The sequence below is a fragment of the Fundulus heteroclitus genome, chromosome 20, assembly GCF_011125445.2.
Source record: "Fundulus heteroclitus isolate FHET01 chromosome 20, MU-UCD_Fhet_4.1, whole genome shotgun sequence".
Lineage (NCBI taxonomy): Eukaryota > Metazoa > Chordata > Actinopteri > Cyprinodontiformes > Fundulidae > Fundulus > Fundulus heteroclitus.
Window position 1 is genome coordinate 21,435,547 of NC_046380.1, and position 14,448 is coordinate 21,449,994.

General features: G+C 37.5%; 1 protein-coding gene and 1 long non-coding RNA gene across 3 annotated transcripts in view; one reads left to right on the forward strand and one right to left on the reverse strand.

The window, feature by feature from the left end:
- Nucleotides 1-5,448, forward strand: part of bsnb (bassoon (presynaptic cytomatrix protein) b) — a 140,859-nt gene extending 135,411 nt beyond the window's left edge. For both annotated transcript variants that reach the window (XR_004933603.1, XR_004933604.1), the window contains exon 12: nt 2,232-5,448. The gene's annotated coding sequence lies outside the window, so the exon portion shown is untranslated. The remainder of the gene's footprint in view (nt 1-2,231) is intronic.
- Nucleotides 1,046-2,220, reverse strand: LOC118567321. The gene is made up of 2 exons (XR_004933605.1): nt 1,429-2,220; nt 1,046-1,393 (listed from the first exon to the last, which is right to left on the reverse strand). It is a non-coding gene; the product is annotated as an uncharacterized LOC118567321 (long non-coding RNA).
- Nucleotides 5,449-14,448: the final 9,000 nt, after the last annotated feature.

Sequence of the window (14,448 nt, forward strand, 5' to 3'; positions counted from 1 at the left end):
TAGCTTAACACTCTATCAGATGTGTGTTTACATAAATTAGCATAGTTTATACCTGCATAATGAGACGACTCAAGTGAAGTGATGACTCATTAAATGCTGCGACTCTCTACACCTTTGCCTTACCCCAAATTACCGAACAGAGCTGGAATCAAAGGATGCCTTGTCAGCACCCAGACACAGGCTCACGATTGAAGTGAATTAAATAAGGGGGATTGCTTTGTCAGCAGCCTGTTACAAGACATGAGAGGAGGACTGAAGTGGCCTAAAAGTAAGTGGAGGCTTTGAAAGAACTGCAGTCCCAGACGACATCTTGGAGACGTCTGAGACCTCATTAGAACAATGTTAAGTTGCGAAAAGATACCTGCAGAGGCTTTTGATTGTGCATGGAGACATTTCTGGGTCCCTCAATGTAGATTTACTTAGATTTTTGGTGGTTTCTGTGTGGATTTAGAGTTGTATTAGGTAAAAAAAAGTCACACTCTGCTTGCAACTTGGGCTGCAGAGGTGAAAGGCCGGACTATGAAACGAATGAGTCAGCAACGTCTGACTCTGCACACCTGCAATAATCTGGACCAAGCAAAGCATGCTGAAGCAGCCTCAAAAAGTCTTCAATGTCGACAAAGGCATGCAGGAACAATCCAGAGCATGCGTGACTTCTCAGTATCATGACACATGGTACACATAATTAATTACATGGTGGATTGAACAATTACTGTTCTGCTGAGCCGAGCTGCTGAGATGCTTGTAAAGCAGTTTTTAATTCACCATATGTAGCTTTTGTCAAAATACACCCGATTACTTTTATACATGAAGCCAGGGGCAGGGGACATTGTCAAAATTGCTGAGGGTCTTAGAAGTTTCCCAAGCAGATATGTGCGGGGGGAGGTCTTTATTAGCCATGGTTTTTGACAAATGTTTCCCTTCTGTGCCGCCCATCTGAGGTTTTATCTTAGCACAAAATGTAGAGGAAAGTCCTAAAGGGTACCAAAAACACAGATCTAAGACTTCATCAAACATCTTTTATGTTGCTCTGTTAAATATGACATTTTTTTTCTTTTATGTTTTATTTGACAACAATAACATTCACAACTTTTTACCATTTCCACATTTGGTCACATTACATCCACAATCTACATTTTAATGGGGTTTTATGTAACGGACCAACGCAAAGTCGATAATTGAGGAGGTGAAGGAAAAGGATACATTGATTTCTAAGTAAAAATATAAAACCAAGGTACCTGTTCAGCCCAACTCTGGCTTCCCTCCCCCTTCTGAATAAAAAGCATCCCACAGCATGATTCTGCCACTACCATGTTGTACGTTGGAACTGATTTATTCAAGATTTGTACTGTGTTAGTTTTCTACCACACATAGCATAAAATAGAAAAAAAAACTTTTTTGTAATCTTTATAAACAATGAGAAACAACATCAGTAATACAATAAATCAATGTATAGGAAAAGGTTCTATCAATAGAATAAATAATTATATTCAGTATAACAACATGAAACTCTAGTTGTAATAAGATTTTGTTGAAATTCATAAAACTCCACAGAGGATAAAACACAGTTACTTTATAAACACAACAATATAAAACCATGTAAACTTTAAGCTTTGAAAAGATACTTCTTAAAATTGGGTATCGTGGTCAGAGGGCTGCAAACGTTTTATTTCTTGTGTGTCATTTCATTGTCTCAGCATCTCAATTGTGGCCCTGAATCAGGAGGTGCTGGGAAAGAGGGATCTGTTTCAGTTTCCAGAGGTGCCAGAAGTAGCATAGCATTTTGCATGTGGGGCAAAAGATACATTTTGGTCTCATTTGACACTTTCTCACATTTGCTGGGTCCCTTACATGTGTTAGAGCAAAATTCATATACATGATGTCCTTTAGTTTCTTTCAGCCATCAATAAGAGAATTTGTGCACTGGGCCAGAATTAGCTACTGGCTTATACTGATCTGTTTTCCTGCGATTAAGCGGATTCTTACGTTGAATTGTGAATGAACTAATAATTATTCAGCTCAAACAAGGAAGATGAAGTTCCACGCAAAACATCATTTAGAAACAATTTTCAAAAGAAGAAAAGAACAAAAATTCTATCAATTTATTGTTATTGTAATTGTCATACATCAGTATAGAGAAGCAAAAGTTTGTGTTTCTGTGTTGGTTTATTTATTACAACCACCTTTTGCACCCTGTTTTTATTTATTTATTTATTTATTTTTATTCCCAGGTCTGTAATGAGGACGAGGTGAAGTGGAGGGAGAAAGCAACGCTGCTTTCTTTCATCCTGCAGAGAAGTGCTTCTGCATGGACCTTGTGAGAAAGCAGTGGTCTTCACTAACAGAGGCAAGCGGTTGGGGGGTTTATCGGACAAGCCGCCCATGCATGCATGTCTCTGTGATGCAGCTCTGGAAAAGAAGCCTCACAGCGCCCTCTGCAGAGATTTTATTGCAACACCACTTGCCTCCAAGGAACCAAGGTTGCAATAGGATTTTTGATTCTACATTGATGCTTTAGGAGCATTCTCCAAAAAAAATAAAAAAATAAATAAAAATAAAGGTTGGATTGCATAGGTTTTCCTTGTCTCAAAGAAACCAGTCTCACCCTATGATGACAACATGCACCTGGAACCGACGAAGCTTTTAACAGCAACACCAGTTTCGAGGACTTTGATTCTATCAAAGTCCTCGAAATGCTTCACCACAGTACATTCCAGTAAAGGGAGCTTGACCAGTTCTCTGAATGTGTTTTTCATTTCTCGTCTCTTTGTTATGCCGTCTACACAATGCATTGTGTAAATGTGGACACAAAAATGCACGTACAAATAGGGGGAGGAAAAAAAATGAAAAAAAAAAAAAAAATCTGGAAAATACAAGCCCATATCTGTTCCTTTTTTCACCACTTATGTAAGATGCCGCTACTCGTTAGGTGTTGGTTTTTTTAAAGGAAGGGACTTAACTACCGGCGTGCCCATACGTGTGAGACACACAGACGAGAGGACCAAATGAAAGAGTGGCCACGGCTCTTTATCAGCCATCGCTAAGCCATCGTTACAGACATCCTTTTTTTTAATTGATTTGTCTCATCTTTTGTTGATTTTTTTTTTTAAATTTCCTTTTCTTGTTCTTGTTTTGCCTGATAATGAATGAAAGAGCCTTATTCACTTATGGTTTTACTTGTATACCTCATGTTTTAAGATGTCCACATCATAATGAATTTTTTTTTACACTGTATACTATTGTATGTACATAAAACAAATCAGAGATCTATGATGTAAATTTGTCATTTGTGTATTTAATGAGTCACTCTCCAGTGAATTTCATTTTTTTGTTGCTCTGTGTTTTTTTTGTAAAACTTTATATTTTCACTTTGTATTTGTTTGAATCTGTTATTACATCAAATGATTTGCGTTTTTGCTTGGTTTTTAAAAGCAATAGCATGCAGCAAATGGTATATAGCACAATAGGATAAATGTTTGTTTTTCTTTCAATTATTGATGGGGGGATATCAAATAAAAGGCAGTAATAAGATCTGTCAGAGGGTTTACAGCCACAGCACCACATGTACAGACATGCATGATAATGTTCGGATGCGTAAGAGCATGCTGACAGGTGGACACACTCTATATATTTATCTGTTACAAGCTCACACACACACACACACACACCTTGCACATGTTGCAATCCCAGTTCCACTTCAGAGCCAAGGCTAATTGAGTTTTCACCAAATAGACTTGTTAACCTCCCGCTGATTAATGAGGTTACCAATCCACTAACAAGCTGGGCCCACTGCCTCCGTTTCTGCAAGACACACAACAGAACAACACAGATACAGGAGAGGATGAAAAGCAATTATCAAAGTCAAACGTTCTATGCAATGACTCATTTTGAAACGTGGAAGTGATTCACTCGAAAGCGGTTTATCACCATCGCTGTATTCACAACAAAACATTAGAATCATGAACAACAACAACAACAAAAAAAAAAGGTTAAAAAAAACTTGAACTGAAAATGTTTTTACTTGGAATCTTGTCTGTATGAATTTGAATACTGAGTATTGATCTAGACTTGTTTTTATTTTCGCGGCATGTTCTTAACCCTCTCTCTCTCCCCACACAGTGGGGAAAGGCGGGGACTCGTTGCCAAAGGGTAAACTTGTGTAGACTGTCGGTTTTATGAATGTCCACCATCATGTTGCTTTTGAAGCATGGGGTATTGCTTGGCTTCATTTGGCTGTTGTTTTTTTTTTTAATTAGTTGTTTTTTGTAAGCCCTCATTCAGTCATTGTGCATTTTGGCTGACCTGTTTGGCTTGCAGTGACTGTCTGTGCTGCTATGAACCTGTAACGCAGATGGTCGAGCACTTCTCATCAATTTGTGTCAGTGTACATATTGGGTGTCAGTATAACTTGTGGGGTGAATGGAATGTTTATATTGGATATACGTCATTGTTGACTCAACCCACTACAGCCAAGCCATGTGAAAGGTGCATGATTAGATTATTCTTGGACGTTGTCGTAGAAATAATGATTAAAAAAAAAGAAAAAAGAAAAGTGAGGCATGATTTTTAAGAACTTGACTCTAAGTCTAACCGGCCAATGATGAGAATATCAGTGAGTTAAATTGTTTAGCCAGTCATTCACAAATCAGGGCATGTCATTTGGAAAGCACAAGCCTGACTGGTGGTGCTCGCTGCTCAGCGGAGCACAGGAGCAAAGGTTGCGTAACGGCGCCTCTCTTAAGATGTGCGGCAGAACCAAGCGGAGGTGCAGTGTGGTCGATACGAGATGAAAACAGCCTTCAGGCAGACGGACACATTCTCACATTCCTTACTGTAAATACAACCTCATTCCTCTGTACAGCTTTTCAGTTTGGAGTACGGCTGTCATGTGCATCCCCATGCCGTATTTGCTGCCAACTTTTGTGTATAAAATATTTATTATGACCACAATAAGGATGATGATGATGATGATGATGATGATGAAGAAACCTATAATGATGGTTATTATTATTGTTATTATTATTATTGCATAAGCCTAGTGAATGTGGCTAACTTGTACTGACTCTTTACAACAGTGGAACAAAACTCATGCACATATCCATCCATCCAGTGCGTGTAGAGTTTCTCTACATATTGTACTAAGAAAACCTGCAGCAGGAAGCCCTTTATCAGGCAAAAACAGAAGGTTATCAGTTTTTATGGATACGATCTGCGAGCTGAGACATGGGGGAGAAAAAAAAGAAACTACAAATCTGGAAAATGTCATTCACTGTTGTAAGTGCAATGGGCAAAATGTCAATCGTGTATCCATTGTGAAACCCTTGTGTTTTATTCAGTGTATTCCTGTAAACAGATAGAGTACATTTTGGTGCATCATGTCAAGTAATGTGAAAATATTGACCCTGCAATTTCCAAACGGAGAAACGAATAAAAAGAAAAAAAAGTTTATTGTGACTTCTGTGTGCAGACTCTGTGTAAAGGCATGTGTGTGCCTGTGTGTGTGTGTGCGTGTGAGAGAGAGAGAGTCTGTTTTACACTTGGTTGCAGCAAGGCGGGTTTTGTACACGGCTTGGCGCTGATGCAGAAGAGAGATCAAGAATAAGACCTCGACAGCTATGAGACTGTTCAGATAAGAGCGGGCTTTGCTTGCAGAGGTGGTGATGATTTATCCCAGTGTGGGTGGCAGAAAGAGAGAGCGAGAAGTGTGAAGAGCAGTGTTTGGCAACGTGCTCAGGGAGATGGAGGTGTGAGTATGAGAGAAAAATCAGACTCTTCCGTCTGTTGCTCTTGTATTTGTAAATGCACAGTACTGAAGATGCTTATTCTTACTATAACGTTTTAACTGTGGAAACATGTACTGTAACTACAGTATGGGATAGTGTTCACACCCCGGTGAAGTCGCATACATTTTGTCACATAGCAACTGCAAACTTTTTTGTTTAATTTTATTTTATCCAATTACATGTTATTTGGATGGATGGATGGATGGATGGATGGATGGATGGATGGATGGATGGATGGATGGATGGATTTTATTTATATAGCGTCTATTCACAACACATGTCATCACAAGGCACTTTACAAAGTCAAATTCAATCAAATCATACAGATTAGTCAAAATGTTTCTTATCTAAGGAAACCCAGCAGATTGTATCAAGTCTTGACAAGCAGCATTCACTCCTGTATTTTCATCTGCATTGTCGATGGCTTTCCGAAAATCCCTTATTTATAAAATTTAAATTTTATATAATAGAGAGGGACATGGCAGTGGATAATTGTTAAATGGATGAGTGTGGATACAGTCCTATTTTTTTGTAAATAAGAATCATTTTTGCCAAATTGTGGCATTTATATGCATCAATCTCCCATATACTCAGATACCCGTGAATAGAAACTACTGCCTTTGGAGGTCACCTAATTAGTACATTTTACTTCACCTTTACTCACATAGGAAGCACTCATTGAGATTCAAAATACTCTTTCGAGATGGCCTTGGCCAAGGCAGAAGCACATTATTAGACAGAATTTTAAACATTATTGCATATAATAAAATTAAAACGAAGTTTAAAAAGCATTTGCAACAAGATGTACCTATTTCAATGTCTTTAAAAGTGTTCAGGGACACCAGCTCCTGGACACATTCTGCAAATAATTCCTGGAGGATGAAGCTGCAAATTAAAAAGGCTCTTTTTCAACTTGAGTCCAGACCTTTGAGACTGTAAGAAGGCAGGCAGTCGATCTGTGAGCGGAATGCATAATCTCAGTCATCCCTATATTTTGTTATCTATTTCATATATGCAACATGCCTATTTTTTTGTAAATATAGCTTAGATGGTATGCTGGTAGATGTCCAACAATTTCTTTATATTTAATGAACACGAACATTTAAAGAAAACATGTTAGGAAATTAAAACACTTGGGATGTTGGGTGAAGGTTAATCTTCTAACTCTAAACAAGAATCCAGAAGCCTTATTATTATTATTATGTGTTACTTTAATGAAATTTTTGACGAGACAAAGGCTCAGAATGCACACAGAGTATACATAACATGCATACACGGCAAGACATAATCTTTCCAAACATTTCTTTCCCTCAAACCAGTTCCAGCTGCAGGCGCTCTGCTTGCTGTAAGTAAGAGGCTGCTGCCCTGCAATGTACAGAGGCTGACAGGCTGGAGGAAAGGCCATGAGGAGGAGCAGTTCACCTCTGGGTCTCTCAAATGGACCCCCAGTAACAGGACTGCGAGGGATCAACTACAGTACAATTGTCTAACAGAATTGATGCCACTTTCCCAGTAGTATCAACTTTGAGCAAAAGCTGTGTCCTTTTCTGGAGGAGCCTGTGTGCTGGAGTGCAAATACTCCACAGAAATCTCTGTCAGAAGAGGCTGATCAGACAACGATTAACTGTCTTATCATTTCTGGATTAATATATTTTGAAGCGTTACCATTTCTCGTCGCTGTCGTTGATTTATTTCAATATTCTCAGCCCGCACATCACTCTTCTAACACCACGAGGGGACGCTCTCAACTCTGAACAATTTATTTGTGCTGCTCTTCGTTTTATGCCCAGGGCAGCTTTTTAATAACGTAGGTGATGCAGAAAATCTTTCAGAAGAGACTGTATGTCGCACTGTCAGGAATGTTACTGTTGCACTCAGTTTTAGCGAAGTTGAATGTTGTTCCATAGTCAGAGAACCCCAGGATTAATTGAAGAACTACACAGAATAAATACAATAATTTATTCTGTATCAAATTTTGAGACTTCCAGCTCTAATTTTCCATTCATATATTTTAGTTTCCGTTCAGATGTTATTTCCCCCAACACGGCACATATCTTCACTTAAATAACACCACCTTTACTTCAACTTAAAATATAAATATAGCTTATATGATTTATATAAAGTGAGGCTGGCAAAAAATTATACACCTACAAGAAAACCAGTGTGAACTAATTTTTAGAAGGATGGGTGAAGCCAAATCCTGGAAAAAAAAAAATTAATGAACATCTATTCATTACATATATACATTTATTTCAATAATTCACACCATCACATCATTAATTGCAAATGTTGATTATAGCCAGTTAATGCTTTAAGGTTAAACATAAGAATAACTTATAACTGGACTGTACCTGATTAAACTTTATTTTAATACTCCATCTTGTTTTGCTGCCACGTCGCTGAGTTAATACACTCACACACACACACACACACACACACACACAAAACATTTTTTGGGCTGAGCAGAGCAGAACTTCCCCTCCCATCCCCACACTTTCTCCAGAGAGATCATAGAGAGTATACTGACCAGCTGCATTTCTTTCTAGTTTGAGGCCTGCAATGCCTCAGACTAGAGAAAGTGGTGAAGACAGTGGAGAGAATCATTGGGAAAGCACTTTCCTTCATCCATGACACTGCTCACAGATGCTGCATGATCAGGTCTCAGTCAACCATAAAAGACCTCCCCCCCCTCCCTTACCCCATCATGGACTGTTCTCCCTGCTGCACTCTGGCAAGAGGTTCAAGAGCTTCAAATGCTGAACAACCAGATTCCACAACAGCTTCATTGCAAACATCATAAGAACTGCTATACTCCCAATAACCCCCCTTCCCGTGCATACAAAACTAGTCATTTTATAAGGACACTGTGAACTCTATTTTACTGCGTGCTGTTACAAATACTTGCACTATTCATATGGTCTTAAACATAACTTTTCTGTACATGTTAAGATGAATTTGCCGAATAACTTCTGATGTAGCAAACATTTACCTCACATGACTGATCAGCTGTTTCTGCTGTCTGCATCTACATTCCCATAAAGTGCATAGAATTGTATTTCTTTTTCCGCATCTCTGGACAGCTTGTAACATTGCCAGTACTAGTTTTCACATTTTCACAAAATTCTCATGACAACTGGGTGAAAACAAAGCTTGTAACACATATATGGACAAAAAAAAAAGGCAAAGCTGTTCTTGTAACCTTCCTCCCACCCCAGTCATGCCTTCACACCCCTCCAAAGGGCGTGCTCCCCTATTATTTGAGAATCTCTGGTGTAACCTATGCATTGATATTATAATTCTGAATTAAAACATAGAAATAGATTATGGTCTAGGAAGACAATGCAACACATGTGTAAGCTGTATTTTCACAATGTCTCAGCTTCTTTTGGTTATCCTATGGGCGTGTTTAAATTTCTACAATGCATAATCATTTTCAGTCCCAGTCATTATCATTTGATATCAGTGAACATTATCTTGGCAATAAGGTCTATTTATATCTGTACAACTCCTTCTGACTTGTCTTTCTACTTTGTCTTTAAGCATCCTTTAGATTTTGTGGATTATTAACTTCACACAAGTTTATCTGCGGCCATAAAATTCAGTCGTATAATCTATCGTTCAGGACCCTTTATATACAGTTGGGAAACATTTTAGGTTTATTTTCACTTGTGTTCAATATTTGTTGTTCCATTACCTGCTGTACATCCTCAACGCTCTAAACTAAAGACGTCCCAGTGTTGTGTTTGCATTTCCAGAAGTGCTCTTGCAGAGGTTTAAACATCTAGCAACACCTTGGTACAACAACACATATTGTAAGCATATTGTAATATAAGTAAGCTTGGCTTACTTATATTAAGACAGTAGTACTTCGGAGATGCTTAGTGTGACTGATATTCCCATCTGCTGAACAATATTGCCCTCTACTGGACTGGAACAGAACTGTAGATATATCAAGTCCAAAAATAACTAATATAAAAATAAAAAATAAAATAGGTAAAAAAGATTGCTTTTAAAGTAATAAAAATGTGATCCATCATATCATGACATCTTTCAACTCTTCTGTCGTTTGTTTTTAAAAGCTTTAAACTACACTTAATTTAAACATTACTCATGTACTAATATATTCTTAGAGTAGCAGTGCAGGGGACCAGTTTTCTGTAATTTAGCCAGTTGGAATCCAGTAAATGCAAAATAGGCTAAGACTTAAAACTCTTCATCATGTCTTCTTGAAGCTGATTAACGCACTGTGCTGGTCAATGGCAATTGTTTCGACTTCACGGATAAACTACAGTAAGAACCAAAAGGATAAGCCAGAGTATATACTTATTATTATTAAAGGGTCACCATCTAGTTACATATTACTGTCAGAAATGCAATATATATCGAACTTTATAGGAAATCAGATGTAAACGGAGTGTACTATTCACTTCTATAAAAATAGTTAAAAACAAAAGTCTGTAGTTTGGTTGCTTTATCATCAATGGCAGTCTTAAATTAATTCTGCCTTTTCTACTTATTGAAGGCTCACCATCTAGTTACATTTGTCATACATATATATATATATATATATATATATATATATATATATATATATATATATATATATATATATATATATATATATATATATATATATATATATATATATATATATATATATATATATATATATATATATATATATATATATGACAAATGTAGCTAGATTTTCTTGGAAAAGGACTTTCTGTCCTTCCTTCTATTTGGAATAGATTGTAATACCTATTTGTATTACCAGATTTGATTCCCTATCCTAAGGGTCAGCTACCTTTGCTAAGTGTCCGAAATGTCATTTTACACTCAGTCCTTCTTTTTGTCCCTGTTTTTGTTTCAGTATTTCGTTTCGCTTTGTTTGTCGTGTTGTTCTATCTTTTCTTTCCTTCATTATGTTCTTTCCTACTCTGTTATTTTCCTTCCCTTTTTGTCTCCTTCATTTCTTTCTGTTCTTCCTTTCTTACCAGGTTCTTTGTGCATTGTTTAAATATTTTCCCTTATTCATTGTGATTTTTTTGTATTTTTTTTTTAAATAAACTCCAACCCTTGAGCAAAGTATGACATTTTGACATGAAATTTGTAGGAACCATAAGTATCCACCCTGGAATATCACCACAGCAGTACCCCATATAATATCACTGATGTTATTTACTCAGTAATACTCTATAGCAGGGGTCACCAACATGGTGGCCGTGGTCACCTGGTAGCCCCCTCTTTTAAGACATTTCTATATGGACAGAGCAGGTTACTGCTTATATAAAGGCGATTGATTAACAGATTCCTGTTACCGTCTTCTGTTCTAGGTTGCTTGACCTCACTGTCCTCAGATCAAAGGCATAATTGTGAAGTCATTAAGCTGTAATTGGGGTGCCTGCATTCATTCATTTCCTGAAAGCCGTGACGAGAGCCAATGCCTCTGAAGATTAACCAGTTATTAACATCGACGGTGACCTCCGAGGAGAAGTTCATGAGTCATCGTTAAGTGATGGGAAGTACAAGAGCTAGGAGCTCAATGCTTATCCTGCAAATTAGGTATTTGTCATTGTTCCAATCAAAGTACCGACAAGAATAACTGGAATTTAGTATTCATATTAACTGGATTTATTGGAAGGCAATCAACATCCTGTTACACCATTATTTTATGACGTGAATCCAGCTTTTCTAAGACAATTCCATCCTTCAAAATTTACAAGGCGGACCATTTGTGGGGTAAACTAATACATCTCACAAGTGATCACGAATCTACTTAAAAAGGCTTAACCATGCCACACAAAGCAGATCCATAATATCAGCCCTGAATCCTGCAGGCTGTGAAGTGGATGATGAAGCTAATGTGCCTGAAGGAGAGCTGCCAAATCAGGTTTTCCAGCATTACCCGTCACTCACGGTCCCAAGCTGTCTACGGCACCGTCGATACGCAACCATTTCATAATGAAACAATCATTCACTGGGACTTTAAGGTTTCTGTAGGGTTTGTTTGTTTATTACAGCTGGTAAGCAAGTAAACAACAACCTGAAATGGCCATAATGTCTCAGCAGCAATATATACTATAAAACTATACTGCCCTCTGCTGCAGCCTTAGTGAACTGCATATGATTTAACCTGTCTACCACTGAAAGTGAAATGTTGAGACCGAAGCATTGTTTAAATGTTTTCAATTGATGCGTCGAAACATGAATTTTTGCGTCGACAATTTTTCATTATGAACTATGTCGATAATCTCGAATAATCGTAGCCATGTCCACAGCGTTTTAAAAGTAATGTTGTGCACATGCTGTTGCGTCTCTGCATTTGGGGCCAGTGGGGCCTGGTACTGATTTGGAAAATGCCAGAGAAATTAGATATATTTTATTTGTATTATTTTCTTCCGCATCAGAAGTTTACACATACATTATCATGACTTTAAAAAACCTGGACAAGCTCAGAAAATCATGTGGTAATGCTGTAAGCTTCTGACATAACAACATTTGAGTTAAATTGAGGTACACCTGGATGTGTTTTAACACATCCTTGAGTGACATCAAAATGCATCAGGCAAGATGTCAGGAAGATGATTGTGAACCTTCATAAACCTGATATACCCTTGGGCACTATTTTACAGATGTGCCAAATTAACAAGTTCAAACAAGTATAAACAGCGTGGGAATGTCCAGGCTTCATATCATTCAAGAAGACCCCAGGTTCTGTGACTTAGAAAACAACGTGTTTTGGTGAAAACGAGTTTCAATCCAGAATTAAAGGAAAAAGACCTTGTGAAGACGTAGAAGTCATTATTTTTTAAAAGAAACAACAAGGTGAAATTACAGTTTGCATATACACTGAGGAATAAAGGTCTTATTTTTTCGAAAAATGTTCCGAAGCAGCATGATGTGAAAAATCATTTGATAACAAAGAAACACAAGAACGTCTAGTTAATGGCATGAGAGGAACAGGACATAAAACTGGAGAGAGCAAAACAGAATCTAGCGAAGAACAACAAAGCTTAAATTGGAACTTGAAACCTTAAATGCTGAGGAGGAGTGGAGAGTGACATAGAAACCAGGAGAGGCCATCCAGAGGAATACAGCTATGGGACAGTGCCGAGCAGAGAACCGAGGGAAGATGACTCGTTAACACAGAGTGCATAGTGGAAGCTGAACATGGCATGGAGAGACCCTAATGAGAATAACTGGCTGGGTCTTTTAAACAGGCGATAACCCCAAGAATAGTGATTTTAAGAAACTGGTAACTTTTCTTTTTTTCTTCTTCTTTTTTTACGATGTACAGAAATATCTGCAATGAAGCAAAACCTTAAATTTTGAAACTGTGGATCCGGTACATTTATACATAGTTGTCTTTTTTTATCAAATGGACAGTTAGTTACACCTAAAGAGCAAATAAATCCAAATATGACCACTTGTGTTTTTTTATATAAACGTGATATCATATTTGAAAGTCAAGAGTGGGTCAAAGTCAGAGAGCTTCTCAGTCAAATTGTGGATATATTTGTTCCAACTGTACTTCAGTCACACCTTCAGTGCTTTTCTGTGCACATGACAAAAACCCTGACAGAGCAGAGAGCTGGTGTGTTTGAGAAATGCTGACACCTCTCCTTTAGGCCCTGTCAGTAACACTTATAGTCAGTGTTTATAAAACGGCACAAAGTACCTATAATTTCATTTGGCCTGAAGGAAGGAGTAAGATCGCAGCTGGAGCGGCAGCCAGGAGGGTTGTTCTGCTTTGGAAATGTGTGCTGGGCTGTCTCTTCACACAATTGTGGAGGACACACTCACCTCATGATGGCACTTATGAAGTCATGAGATCAGACAGATTTATGTTACAACCGAAAAGTTGCTTCTCGGAGGCAGTTACTGTACCCTCAGGGTAGCCTGAATACTACAGGAACATGCTTATTCCACTACATGATAAAAGATTACTGCAGTTGTTTCTTTTTAAAACATAGATACCATCTTTCTGAAATTTGAACAGGTTTGGACAACATATTACTGAATTTAAGGAGATGATTGCTGTGGTGATTATTTTTGTTGTTGTTAAAAGGTTATTTACACCATAACCCAAAAAAAAGGCAAAACAAGGCATAAACATATAAAGATCTATCAGTTTTTCAGTAAAACACTGGGAAATTTGTTTAAAAAATTCCGTTTCAAGGCTTTGAGTGGTCCTCACTTTTTTTCTAAACTTTGTCGTGACATGTTTCCTGCAAATTTGTAGGTATAGATTTAAAATATAACAAAAGCTGAAAATTGTTTAAGCATATTTTGATTTAATCTCAGCATTCAGTTTCCTTATGACATTGTTATAGGAAATGTGAAATTATGTATAATTGATCTATAAGAATGTTCCTGGCAATTGGCTCACCAGCATAATTTAGCAAAACCCTTAATTTGGACAGATGATACAAAGGATCAAAATTATGTTATTGCATTAATCAGTCAGAAGAAGCAAATTAATAAAGTCTACAGTATTAAATACAGTACTAGGACACAGAACAGACAGTCATGACACTTTTTTGAAAATACAGAACAGCAATGAAATAAAAAAAACTGGATGGTCCTTCAACACAGATGAAAAGACAAGATGGGAATTGGTCAGAGGGGCTGAGAGCAAGACTGAAGGAGCAGCATAGATTTC